General features: G+C 59.5%; 1 pseudogene; it reads left to right on the plus strand.

Moving 5' to 3' along the window:
- Nucleotides 1–13,445, plus strand: part of LOC119094307 (uncharacterized) — a 46,909-nt pseudogene extending 33,464 nt beyond the window's left edge.
- Nucleotides 13,446–13,447: the final 2 nt, after the last annotated feature.

The following is a 13,447-nucleotide window of genomic DNA, read 5'->3' on the forward strand; positions in this document are numbered from 1 at the left end:
ACGGCTGCAGTGCAGGGTCGGCTGTCACGGCTGCAGTGGAAGCAGACATCCATCTCTTCTCGGCCGGCCACCAGGTCTGAGCCTGAGGCGGAGACAATGCGCAGATGTCTGGATCGCAACAGACCCTGGACCGCATGGACCCGCGTCACTGGCGTCATCCAGCTGTGTAGCGTGACTGTGTAACCGTGACTGCGGCCCCGGCAGGCCGCCGCAGCCCGGCTGGCGGGGTAGCCGGGCCCTGGCAGCACTGGTCACGGGGCATCGCCGTAGCATAGACACGCCATACATGACGTGTCACACTTGGAGAGCCTGCGCTATGTGGACAGTGCGCGTCATCAAGCTCGCACATGAGCGTGCGCGGACGCTGCTGCGGACGTGCGGCGGGCGGCCGGGCGAAAGTGGTGTGCCGGCCGTGCTCGGCCGGCGGCACCACTGATGCGTGACCCGTGGCGCCTGGCGGCCGGCGACCGACGACCGAACGGTCGCCGGCCACCACGGCCACCTCTGGCGCCGCGGACAGCAGGCCGGAACAGCGGTGGCCGCGGTTAGCGGTCCGGTCTGCCGGGCAACCCCGGAAAGGCGACCACTAGCCGTCTCTGTCTCGGTGTCTCGAGGTTGGGTCCCAGTCGCCTGCTGTCAAACTGCTCGTGTCAGTGGAATGCTTTGCGATGCGACCATAGTGGCGGCGCCTCAGTGCCCCAGCGTTATTAATGTCACAGTATGACGCGTCGGTCCTGGTACAAGCGTCTGGGCTGGGCTGGCGTGGATGAGGCGCTAGTTTCACGTCAGCGGAGGCCGTCTCGCGCCGGTGAAGGTGTGCACACGATAGGAACCGAGTCTTCAAACAGGCGCAGCTTATGCCCTCCGCGCCTCCATCATTACCCAGCTATCTGTGTTCCTGGATGAGGCAGAGCGACTCGCGCCACATGCCGGCAGTGGCGGTGATTAGGTGTGGAGAGTGCTTTGTGGTCTCACAAACCACCTCAGGAGAAAGGCTGCGGCGCGGCGGCGATGGCGAGGACCGGAGGCACAGCTGCCTGGCGCGCGACTCGGCTGAACTGTGTTCACACATGCCGGTGTTCCGCCGGAGCCTTCACTAAGCCGTTCTTCTGTTGATTTGTCGCGCAGCTTGTATTCTTGGACATTCATTGGCGGAATGTTTGACGGCGCTGCTGACTTGTTTTCCGCAAGCATAACCGAGAAAGTCCGACCGAAGGATCTCCGGGACCACAGACGGCATATGTTCCATGAAGAGCTCAATTATGTTCATCCAGTCATAAAACGATGTTTGCCATGAACTGAATACTTGCGCACCTAGGATACCACGCGGCCCACCCAGCCCAGGCCCAGGCTGTGGCACTACGATCATCCGTCAGATGCCGGCTGGAGGGCGGCGCGTGCATTGCTGGACCCAGTGCGAGAACTGACCTCCCCAACACGCATGCAGAGAAGTGGTCCGTCTCGGCCGTCTCTGCCGGCGCCCGATGTTGCGGGGATGCCTGCGTGGCGGTCTGGCGACGGCGGCCTGCAGCAGGGCCCGCCCGATGGCACCAGTTACCCTGGCTCTGGGCCGGTCGGGTCTGCCGAGCGGCGGCGGGACGTGTCTGCCGGGCAGCGCCGGCCTGGGTCTACCGAGGGGAGCCGGCAGGGTCTGCCGAGCAGCGCCGGCCAAGGTCTGCTGAGCGGCGCCGGCCTGGGTCTACCGAGCGGCGCCGGCAGGGTCTGTCGAGCAGCACCGGCCTGGGTCTACCGAGCGGCGCCGGCAGGGTCTGCCAAGCGGCGCCGGCCTGGGTCTACCGAGCGGCGCCGGCAGGGTCTGCCGAGCGGTGCTGGCCAGGGTCTACCGAGCGGCGCCGGCGGGGTCTGCTGAGTAGCGCCGGCCCGGGTCTGCCGAGCGACGGCGGCCTGGGTCTGCCGAGCAGCGCCAGCCAGGGTCTGGGGACCGCTGGCAGTTGAGCGTCGCGTCGGATGGCGTGCTGTACCGCAGGCCTGATGCTGGCGATGCGCGGATCGCCTGCCCATCGCTTTGTCTGCTCACAGCGCCCGCTCACCCTCTCCCGTCCGTCGGCCCGGCCTGTGCCGAGGTGGTGTTGGAGGACTCGTTTCCCCTTGGCGCTCTATGAGCTGCGATCATATTCTCCGGTCTCTGTAAGGGTGCTATCAAGAGGTTGGCTGACTCCAGACACGCCTGTCACAACCACTAGGTTGTAAATACACCTATTTCGATGGTATTGTGGCTGTAAAAGCGAATGCTTTCAACGGTTGTTATGTTTGAGCGTGCACCATGGAGGGCGCGGCGAGAGTGCTCGCAACGTTTGAAGGCCCCGCTCACGCCAACTGGGGAGAGAACCCGGCGTTGTGTGATGATTAGACATTCGTGCCTTCTTCTCCCTCCTCTTATAGGTTCCCCCACCTTTGTCCGTCATATATCTTCATGTGGAATACAACGTATGTCGTAGTGTACGATTCAAAACCCGCTCTGTTTCTATTTTGCGTATGCCGCATATGCCTGCGCCACAAATACTCTCGCGTGCCCTCCGTCACGTTGGTGAGGCTTGTAGCTCATTCTCGTCTAATGCCAGTGATGTTCCATGTTACGTCACGTGCTACGAATCGCCGCCTCGCTGCGTGTACGGCGTCGTTAAGCTAAGAACTGTGCAGACGCGGTGGGCTCATTTATGCCGTGTGGCGTTGATTTCCGGAACGCCCACCAACACCGGCTTTACCGTTGGTGTGTGTTTGTGTAGGAGCTCAGGCATTTAGCAAGGTCAGCTCTCGACCGAACCCTGGCGGAAAATTGAAAGTGAGAGGTGAGGTTCGGAGAAGAAAGTTTTTGCGTTTTACACCAGGCCCATTTTCACGCAGCTGTTCGTCAAGCGACGGTAGAAACGTGGAGCTGTTGAGTCGACCATAGAGTGCCTGGCGTGATCCTGCAGTGTCATGGGTCAGAATGCAAGGCGCGCATGTGTGGCCTTGCCCAGGGCGGCGTCGGGATTGTCTGGGTCTGAGGACGGAGCGCGCGGCGCAGACGGTAGGGGAGTGAGTACGCGGTGCAGACGGTGGGGGAGTGAGCGCGTGGTACAGACGGAAGTGGAGTGAGTACGCGGTGCAGACGGTGGGGGAGTGAGCGCGTGGTACAGACGGAAGTGGAGTGAGTACGCGGTGCAGACGGTGGGGGAGTGAGCACGCGGTGCAGACGGTAGTGGAGTGAGCGTCACGCGTCACCGCGGCGCCCAGCGCTGCATCGTGTTGCGGGTTTCGTCCAGCTAACGCGCAGATCATTATAACTCTTTATGGCAGACATTCCGAATGGAGGGAGGCATGAATGCCGTTGATGACATCACTCTAGATATTTTCTTTCTCTTCGTACCGTCGCATTTCTGGTAGGAAAGGAGAGATAAATGGGTTGGGTGGGAGAGAAAGAGTTAGCGGTAAGCACAGGCGGCGGGGGAGGGAGAGAGCGAGAGAGTGCGGAGCTGGAGGTACGGCAGCTGACGGCTTCCGTTTGTTTTCTCCGGGTGCGACGCGCTGGTGGCGCGTGCAGCCGATAATGACTGCGGCTCGAGCTCTGCCTCTCTCTGGCCACACCTTGTAATTAGGTGGCTGGCGGGGCCGGCCGCCAGCGGTGCATGGAACCCACCCGGGCACAGTGCGGCCACCGGCCGGCCGGATGCTCCGGCAGGATGCCCCGGTCGAATGGCCCGCAGTGATGGGATTTGACCGGTTCAGTGATGGTGAGATCGGACCGGCTCACTGATGGTGAGATCGGACCGGCTCAGTGATGGTGAGATCAGACCGGCTCACTGCTGGTGGGATCGGACCGGCTTACTGCTGGTGGGATTGGACCGGCTCACTGCTGGTGGGATCGGACCGGCTCACTGCTGGTGGGATCGGACCGGCTCTCTGCTGATGGGATCGGACCGGCTCACTGCTGGTGGGATTGGACCGACTCACTGCTGGTAGGATCAGACCGGCTCTCTGCTGATGGGATCGGACCGGCTCACTGCTGATGGGATCGGACCGGCTCACTGCTGGTGGGATCGGACCGCTTCACTGCTGGTGGGATCGGACCGGCTCACTCTGATGCACGGCCACCTGACTCTCCTGATCAATTCCCAGGGATGTGTGGTGGGGGTGGCTGTGATAACGTCCTTGGCCTTAGTGCGCCCCTGGATCTGACACAGATCAGTGTGGTGTATGTGCGCCCCTGGATCTGACACAGATCTGTGTGGTGTATGTGCGCCCCTGGATCTGACACAGATCAGTGTGGTGTATGTGCGCCCCTGGATCTGACACAGATCAGTGTGGTCGGCGGTGCCGATGGCCGGGCCAGATTGCTGCCGTACAGCTGGTATTGAAGGTCTGCCTCGGTGGTATTGGGATCTGAGACGGCTTGTGCTGGCCAGGCGCGTCGGTTCAAAGCCGTAGAAGATGATCCGAGCGCATCAGTAAGCGGCCGACGCAAGTTTTTGTCTCAAACTCCGTCAGGAAGCGATTGCCTATGGTCCGCATTATCGGCGCCAGTCTCGGTAGGTTTTGGTTCTTGATCTGGGATGAGAACCAATAAAGGGGGGAGTGGAGCGTGGCTCGATCCCATCCAGCTCAGAGCTGAATGGTATCGCTGATCGGATGTAAGTTGCGCGGAGCGCCACGATGCTCTCGAATATGTGTTTTAGTGATAAAGTTAATAAGTTAATAAGAGTCATGTTATGAAGTGGAAGGTGCATGTAATGGTTCTTGGGGACATTCTCCCCATGTGATTTACCGCATGGGGCTTTTGGGATGTATTATGTATCCCTTGTCAGCGTGTGGAATTGGTGTCCTAGAGAGATGTATCACAGCTGCATCCATTACTTAGACCACCTTCTCTCTCTATGTTCCCGTGTGAGCGCAAGAGACTAGTCCTTTGGGAAGGTTTATGTGTCTCTTTTTCACTTGTTTTGCGATTCTTTTAGCGCTGCGTGTAGCGCTGAGATGTTTTAGGCTTCTACAGGCTTTTTACAACACGACATTGCTTTATGATACTCTTTCTCATCTATGTGGACCGTGCCACTTTTAAACGCCGGCGAAGGTTAGTAAGCACATAAAAGCTCTGGAGTTGACACTCTGCTTATGAGGTAAGTGCTCCGAAACCTTGCATCCGTTTCAATGAATACACCACGCTTTAACGGCGAGCACAGCTTCGGTGGCTCCCGAAGACGGCGAGGCCGCGGTGTTTACCTGTGGTGGGTCATGGCGGCCGCTTCTGCCGAGCTCGGCGAGTCGTGCCGAGTCCAACGTCGACCGGTCGGCGCTGGTTCACTGACACCCGGCAGCACGACACATGCCGAGCCTCAGCCACAATGTAACGCCGCCGACGCGCTTGTCTGGGCGCTCGCTCGTGCCCGCTCGATGGCCGCACGTCCGTGCCGGGTGGCAGCTGAGGCGTCACTGAGCGGCGCTCTCACGGATGGCGGCAGCGGGCCAACGGCACCGCCGGCCGGCCGGAGACGGCACCAGCTCTAGCCGGTGTCTCCCTCCCTGCCTCTGACCGGGCTCGACCACACCGGTTACTGCCCCGTCTGGCCGCAGCTCCCTCACTCCCTGTGGCGGACTCAACCACGCCTGTCGGTGGCCTCTGTCTGGCCAAAGGCCGCCCCAATGGTGGCGTCGGACCTCCCTTCTTGGCACCTGCCCGACCTCAGCTCCATCCACCCTTTGGTGACCCACGCGTCCGCCCTGCTGTCGAGGGCGGCAATAGTTCAGGTCAGAGAACGTCCCATCTGGGTTGCTCACTCCTGTGGCAGGTCACAGCCGCCACAACGGACGTCCTGTACTGCTTCCCTCTCCGGCAGGCCAGATGCCTCTGCAGTGGGCTCCAAGTTCGCAGTCATAAGGTCCCGTCCACACCCGATGATGACGGCGCCACGTGTAGTGCTGGCTGGCGCAGCGAGTTTGCCGTCGGCCGGTGTGGGCTGCTGGGCTGGCATGTCCTCGGCGCCTGGTGGCCGGTGTGGACTGCTGGGCTGGCCTGTCCTCGGCGCCTGGTGGCCAGTGTGGGCTGCTGGGCTGGCATGTCCTCGGCGCCTGGTGGCCGATGTGGACTGCTGGGCTGGCCTGTCCTCGGCGCCTGGTGGCCGGTGTGGGCTGCTGGGCTGGCCTGTCCTCGGCGTCTGGTGGCCGGTGTGGGCTGCAGGGCTGGCCTGTCCTCGGCGCCTGGTGGCCGGTGTGGGCTGCAGGGCTAGCCTGTTCTCGGCACCTGGTGGCCGCTGTGGATTGCTGGGCTGGCCTGTCCTCGGCGCCCGGTGGCCGGTGTGCGGTGGCTGGTCGGGACCGGGACCGGGACCGGCGGAGCGGGACGGCGTGCGGCCGCCGCCGTTCCCGTGGAATCAGGACACGACGGCCGCCGCTCCCACGGCCGACGCCGGCCGTTTCTCCGCCCGCGTCTCTTCTGTGGTTTCCGTTAGTACGTCCCGTGCATAGGAGCGCGCGTTTTCCTCCCGAACATGCCGCCGCCCGGCTCCGGCCCCAGCTTCACGCTCCTGTGCCATTCATGTTCCACACTCCTGCATGTCTGTTTCACGCTCCTGTTCCGTCCCCGTACTTCACGTTTGGTTTCTTCGATCGATGGAAGTGTGTTGATCTAAAAGCACAGGGAAAAACACGTGTTTCAAAGTTCCATTTACGTATGCTGCCAAGATGCAAGCGATATGGACCTTTATATTGATTATATTTGATATTGACATTGTCGTGTTGTGGTGTCCTGTTCCCCATGTGAGCTCACAACTGGTGTGAGCGGCGGTGTTTCACCCGATGCGGACTCACAACTGGTGTGATTGGGGCGTCCCACCAGACGCCGACTCACAACTGGTGTGAGCGGGGCATCTCACCCGATGCCGGCTCACAACTTGTGTAGGCGGGACATCTCACCCCATGCGGGCTTACAACTGGTGTGAGCGGGAAATCTCACCCGATGCCGGCTCACAACTTGTGTAGGCGGGACATCTCACCCCATGCGGGCTTACAACTGGTGTGAGCAGGGCATCTCACCCGATGCCGGCTCACAACTTGTGTAGGCGGGACATCGCACCCCATGCGGGCTTACAACTGGTGTGAGCGGGGCATCTCACCCCATGCGGGCTCACAACTGGTGCGAGCGAGGCGTCTTACCTGATGCGTGCTCACAACTGGTGTGAGGGGGTCATTTCACCCGATGCCGGCTCTCAAGTGGTGTGAGGGGGTCATTTCACCCGATGCCGGCTCTCAAGTGGTGTGAGGTGGTTCGTCCCACTCGATGCCGGCTCACAGCGGGTTTGACTGGGTAGTTTCACCCGATGCGGGTTCACAACTGGTGTCGCTGAATCACCTGCTGCGTTCGGGATGATCGTCTTCGACGGTCTGTGATCAGTCGCCTTCGGTGGTTTTGCTCCGGTGGTGGACACGGACCCCAGCTCCGCTCTGGTAGCATGGAGTAGGGCTTGTTCGACCACTGAGATGACCTAAAAAGAGTTGGAGCCTTAGCTTGTCTTATCGCAGGAAGTTTTCACTTTCACGTCAGGTTGTTAAGAGGTTAGTTATACCTGGGACTGGTGCTGTTCTTTTCATGGTCAGGAGAGCAGTGTAGAATGGCAAAGTTGAAAATGAGTGCGAGCATGTATGTTGTGTACATTACAATCTGTAGATGGGGAAGGCAAAGATGTAGTTGCATTGGTAGAGACCCATGTCGTACGTGGAAAAGAGTAGAGTGTTTCTTTGGGTCACATGTTTTAACTGAAATATCCCCGGCCTGAGAAGGCGTCGTTCAGCTTTCATTCTGCAGTTGTTGTATCAGGACTCATTAGGAGCGAGGCCGCGTGCTGGCGAGACTGAACTATGAGAAAACTCTGAATTTGGGCGGCCCGCCACGGCCCGATCGTCGCGTCCTTTAGAGGCGGCCGCACAACCGCTTATCACGGGTCCGTGGCATTTTCAGCAACAACAAAAAAAAACGCCATCCTTATGGCGCTAAAATCGTTGCTATACAGATGGATAAACATTTCCATTACGATCTGTTTGACGAAGCAGGCTTTTTCTGCAACGTTGCTATGTCATTAAATGTTCTGTACGATTGCGTATGAAAAGGCAAATTTTCAACATTCACGAAGAGCTAGGGCACACGGTACATCACGTACAGATCTAACCGCCCTGACGTCACGCGGAAATGAGGCAAACGATTGGACGAGGAGAAAACGGACAGTCGTGTCGACAAAGCGTTGTTGGCCGCCCATACTCCATTGGTATGGCTGGCCAAAGGTGTCTCCATGAGCTTAGTTTCGGGTACCGCCTACATGATCTCCGGAGCTGTCCGGTGCGCCAAAACGAAATTTTGAGACGTGAGGCGATCGCCTATAGCTTCAGCAGCTGAGTGCGTCGTGAAAAACCAGTGACTTTTGAGGCGTCTTAGTTAAGGCCGTCTTACACTTGTTTAAGTTCGCACCTTATCAGGTCACTGACCGATGGCCTCGTTCCCAAAGCACAACACTCCGGAGATACGTGTATAATCGCCGCTCCACAACGCGTTCGCCTCGCGGCACGTACCAGGTCGTCCTGCATGGCCGCTCGGAAGCTGTGAAGATATTTCTTGTAACGTTATGAATGGTCGCGCCGTGACCTTTGTTTGGGCCATTGTACTCCACGGTCACTTCAAATGAAACTTTGAAAGGGATGAAACCGCCCCCAAGTTTGTGACATGATCCAAAGCGGCAGGTGTGTCAGTGATGCGAGTTATTTAAATGCAAGGTCACGTTTGCCCAAATCTAAGAAAAAACACCCAATGTGGTGTTGGTAGCCCTGATTATATGGTGTGCTACCACCATTGTACACATAATCGTAACGCGCAATGTACTGTTCATGAAAAGGCCATGAAATATGGGGCAATCTCAAATGGCCCCGCATTTCCATACCTCGGCCTCTCATTACATACAAGAAGTCGATGGTTGTTAACTTTGACTTGAATTGGCTTTGTTCTTCGAGCATGTGCAAAGCTGTGTAGCGATGGTAAAACTCAGCTCCACCTCGTTTGACCCTCCGTAAAAGGCCAAGCGTATTAGACAATGCAAAGTAGCGTGATTAAAAGGTTGCAGTTGATCTGCAGGGACCTTGCCGGTTCCTTTCTTGCTCGTTGAAGCATATCGGATATAAAATCGGCGAGTGAGGTCGCGCCGACCTCTCCGCGGAACGTGGCGATTGTGCGCACCCAGCATATGTTTTGCCTCACGTGAAATCTATGCCGTCGGACCGACGACAAACGTGTGAGAAAAGCCGGGCGGCAAATAATTTTTGTGTGATGTAATCTGCTGTCCACATTTATTAAACGCGCCCATAAACACGTTTGCGAGCCAGCATCCAAACAGTATGCATCGATTTTCGGCTTACTCATCCAAAGTTCGAACTCTTGTTTACATCACAAGCGAAGACTACCGCCTTTTCACACGGTTTTGTTGCTACGATAATTGGTCTTAGGTGACCTATCCATAACGTTGGTCGGGTGAGACGCGGTAGCCGGACGGGCGCGTCAGATGACCGGCCCGGCGTGACGGGTGCCGCCTCGGCAGGGTGCGGCGTGACGGGTGCCGCCTCGGCAGGGTGCGGCGTGACGGGTGCCGCCTCGGCAGGGTGCGGCGTGACGGGTGCCGCCTCGGCAGGGTGCGGCGTAGCGGATGTCGTCTCGGAGGGATGCGGCGTAATGGGTGTCTCTCGGAGGGATGCGACGTGACGGGTGCCTTCTCGGAGGGATGCGGCGTGACGAGTACGGTCCGGAGGGATGCGGCGTGACGGGTGCCGTCTCAGCAGAGTGCGGCGTGACGGGTGCCGTCTCGGCAGGGTGTAGCGCGCGCTCACCTGGCTTCGGTCCGCCGCCGGCCACTTGACGGCACGGGCGCAGGCCGCTAGCAGGGTCGATCGGCGCTGTTCAGGTCAGGGCAACCGACCTACAGTTCAAAGCGCTTGACGACGGGCCGGCTCATATTACAGCTGTTCCCTGTGGCTGAGCGACGTGTCGGCGAGTCGGGCGCCGCATGGTCTGAGGCGTTCCGCTTTATCACGCCAACTGCTCCCTCCAGGTGGGCGGCGTCCACCGTGATGACCCGGATGAACAACATCCCGGCGCTGGAGGACCGCGGCCAGGGCGTGCCCGGCCTCATCCCCTTCTGGGACCTCTGCAACCACGCCAACGGACGGGTCAGTGAGCAGCGTTCGGCGCCGGCTTGTCTGCAGGTCGAGGCTGCCGTGGCCCGGTGTCCGTGTACCATCTGCAGAGGGACACTGTCCGTGTGTGTGTCACTTCTCCCAGTGCTAATCTGGTGTTAGTCAGGGATCCGGAGACGACCTGCGGGAGGGAGCTCACAGAGTGAGTGTGTGCTGTGAGTGTGCCACGCTACCGGTGCAAATACAGCTGTAATGATGAGGTGTTCAAGGAAACTGCCAGTGCGCGCGTGTGTGTGATACTTCTGCTGGTGTTTGTTACGTCTCCTGTCGCAAGAGTGCTGTGCAACATTATGTGCTTGTTTCTATGGTATTACGACCAGGGGCGGATACAAGGGTTTTTTTGGGGGGGGGCTGCCCCATTTACTACCCCGTGAGGGCTCAGGGGCCCCAAGGACGGCTAGAAGGCTGAGGCCGGCCGGCCCGAAAGATCGGCCGGGGCTCCCAAAATTCCTGTTGGCTGAACGGAGCATTCGGGGCCTCTGAAACGTTGATATTCCCCTCTCGACCAGGGGCCCGAAACTGAGAAGGGGGCTCCAGACAATAAACAGGGGCCCCGTGCCAGGCTGAAGCCCACATGCCGAACAGGGCCTGGAGCAGGACCTTAGATTGGAAGGGAGGCTCCTCATGTGTCGCTCGAGGGCTCCCTGAAGTAAAGAGTTGTCCTCTGCCATCCAGGGAACCCCGGTATTGAACAGGTGGCTCCTGTTATTGAACAGATGATGCCCGGCATTGAACAGGGCTCCGTACCAGCCGGGGCCTATCATCTGAACAGCAGCAGAGCCATGTCTCTGGAATATCCTGTAGCTTTTCTTACGTCACAAGGAGACCCCTGAGGCAATGAGAGGCCCTCTGTCTGCCCGGGACCCGCGCCAATGGGAGTACAGTCTGGGAAGAGGATCAGGGACAGGGCCAAGGCCCCAGAATGTCAGTCAGGTGACCTCCTTCGAAGTTGCTCTCGGCCCTTGAACAATCGATGGGTCCCACTGCCGTCCTCGGGGTCCGGCACTGGAAAGAGGGACCCCAATACTGAACAGGGGCCCGTGCCGGCCAGGGGCCGTATAGCCCAGTGAGGGCAGAGCCAGGGCACGCGAACGCCGGCCCTAGAATCTGTTCTGCATCCCTCGGAGGCGTGTGTAGGTCAGGGACCTACTAGCCAAACTGAAACAGGCCAAGATCCCAGAATGTTAGCCAGAGAGTCTCCTGTGTCACTTAGCCTCATAAGGCGATGGTGGACCTCAGCTCTGTCAGTCAGGGGCCCGTGACGGCGATAGTGAGTAGGGACCCTCGGTGCGGAACAAGCGGCCCAAAAGCGGTGCATGCGGTGAGGGAGCCCAGGGTTCGGATTTCGGACTACAGGCACCGTGGCGGCGATAGGAGCCCCATTGAAGTCGTGCCTGGCCTTCTGGTTCACCCCTGACATATTCATGGCCGCTTATCATATTCTTCACATCTCATGAAAAAACGTTTGCGTCATGTCTGGCGACAATGTCTGTCCCTGGCTTATCGTGACATTTTGAGAACCGACTCTGCATTGCTTTACTTTAGTCGGTTGTTTTATTTATTTAAGAAGTTGGGCTTTCATTCAGCCGCATTTACTCTTTTCTAGTCCAAAAGAAACACTGCCTAATAGCCGACAATGGCGTAAAATGTCCTTTGGTGTTGGCGCGCCTTAAAATACAAATCATCATCATCATCACTTTAATTTGGTAGCTTTGCAGTTCGCGATAGGATACTGCCATGCACGCTGCATCGACAAAAACATTGTGCCGCTTTCGCCGTCCTTCGCCGACCCTGTCTTGCGAACGTGTGATCGAGGTAATTGGGGCCGGGATTCGGCAGGATGTTTCGCTCATGCGGAGAGGTGTGTAAAGTTCATCGCTCGAGGTAAACACCCACTGTGGAGGAGGTCGAGTGTGTGTTGCGTCACCCGGTGTTAACGCCTCGCTGCGTCGGCCAGGTGTCTACGGACTACCTGCAAGAGGAGGCCGGCAGCGTGTGTTACGCCTCGCGCGACTTCGAGGCTGGCGAGCAGTTCTTCATTTTCTACGGTGTGCGGCCCAACGCCGAGTTTCTGCTGCACAACGGGTAGGTGGCGGGCCGGTGAGCACAGCGCCGGGTGGTGCGCCGTGCGCCTCTTTCGGCAGTGGCCGTCACCTGTTGTGTCAGCCGGCGGCCGGGCGGCGGCCGCCACGTGACGTCACGCGACGCCGCCGCCGGCCGGCAGGTTCGTGTACCGCGACAACGAGCACGACGCGGTGGCCGTACGGCTGGGAGTGAGTCGGGGCGACGCGCTGCACCAGCGGCGCTGCCGCCTGCTGGAGCGACTCGGTGTGCCGGCCAGCGGTGTGTTCTACCTCCACCGCGAAGGCGCGCCCATCGACGCCTCGCTGCTCGCCTTCCTGCGCGTCTTCAATATGGACGCAGGTCAGACCAGACGACGGGCGAAGCCATAGGAGCGTGGGTCCACGTACTAGTCGTATAGGAATGGCGGAGAGGCCGTGTGGTAAAGCGAACCCGACCCATGACGTCAATAGACCAGCGTGTGTTAAATTTGTGTGTTAATGGGCGACTCAGGGGCCGTTTCCATCAGTTTCTGATGCAACGCCGTCGTACGTAGCAGTTGGCATCGCGCGCTGTGGCTTTGGGGGTTAGTGATAGTACGTGTGAGCGCGGACGGACGCCGGCGTGGCCTGTGCTGTTGCGTGGGCAGAGCCCGACATCAGCGTACGCGTGTGGCCGCCAGACGCGTTGGACCAGTGGCTGCTGGCGGACAACGTGTCGGAGCTGGGCTCGGACGAGTGCCCCGGCCTGCCGGACGGCCTGGAGACGACCGCCTGGCGCTTTCTGCACACGCGGCTGGGCCTGCTGCTGCGCCTGTACCCGGGCCCGGCCGCCGACGACCGCCGCCTGCTGGCCGAGCCGGGCGCGCTGACGCCGCGCGCCCGGCTGGCCGTCACGCTGCGGCTGGGCGAGAAGGAGATCCTGGAGCGGGCGCTGCTGTACGCCGACCAGCGCATGGCCTGACGGCGCGGCGGGCGCGCGCTTGACGTCACAGGTGTGGAGCGGCTCCGGCGGCGCCAACACTACCAAAGACTGCCGCACCACTACGGCCGCCAATCTTCCACAAATCCGAGCTCAAATGGCGGCCCCGGGCGGGGCATGCGGGCCAGCACGACGCTGGAATAACGCTTGTGTAGGCGCCTGCCGTTTTATGTCCGTGTTT

The sequence above is a fragment of the Pollicipes pollicipes genome, unplaced genomic scaffold (assembly GCF_011947565.3).
Source record: "Pollicipes pollicipes isolate AB1234 unplaced genomic scaffold, Ppol_2.1 Scaffold_4002;HRSCAF=4701_pilon_pilon_pilon, whole genome shotgun sequence".
In the NCBI taxonomy this organism is placed as follows: Eukaryota; Metazoa; Arthropoda; class Thecostraca; order Pollicipedomorpha; family Pollicipedidae; genus Pollicipes; species Pollicipes pollicipes.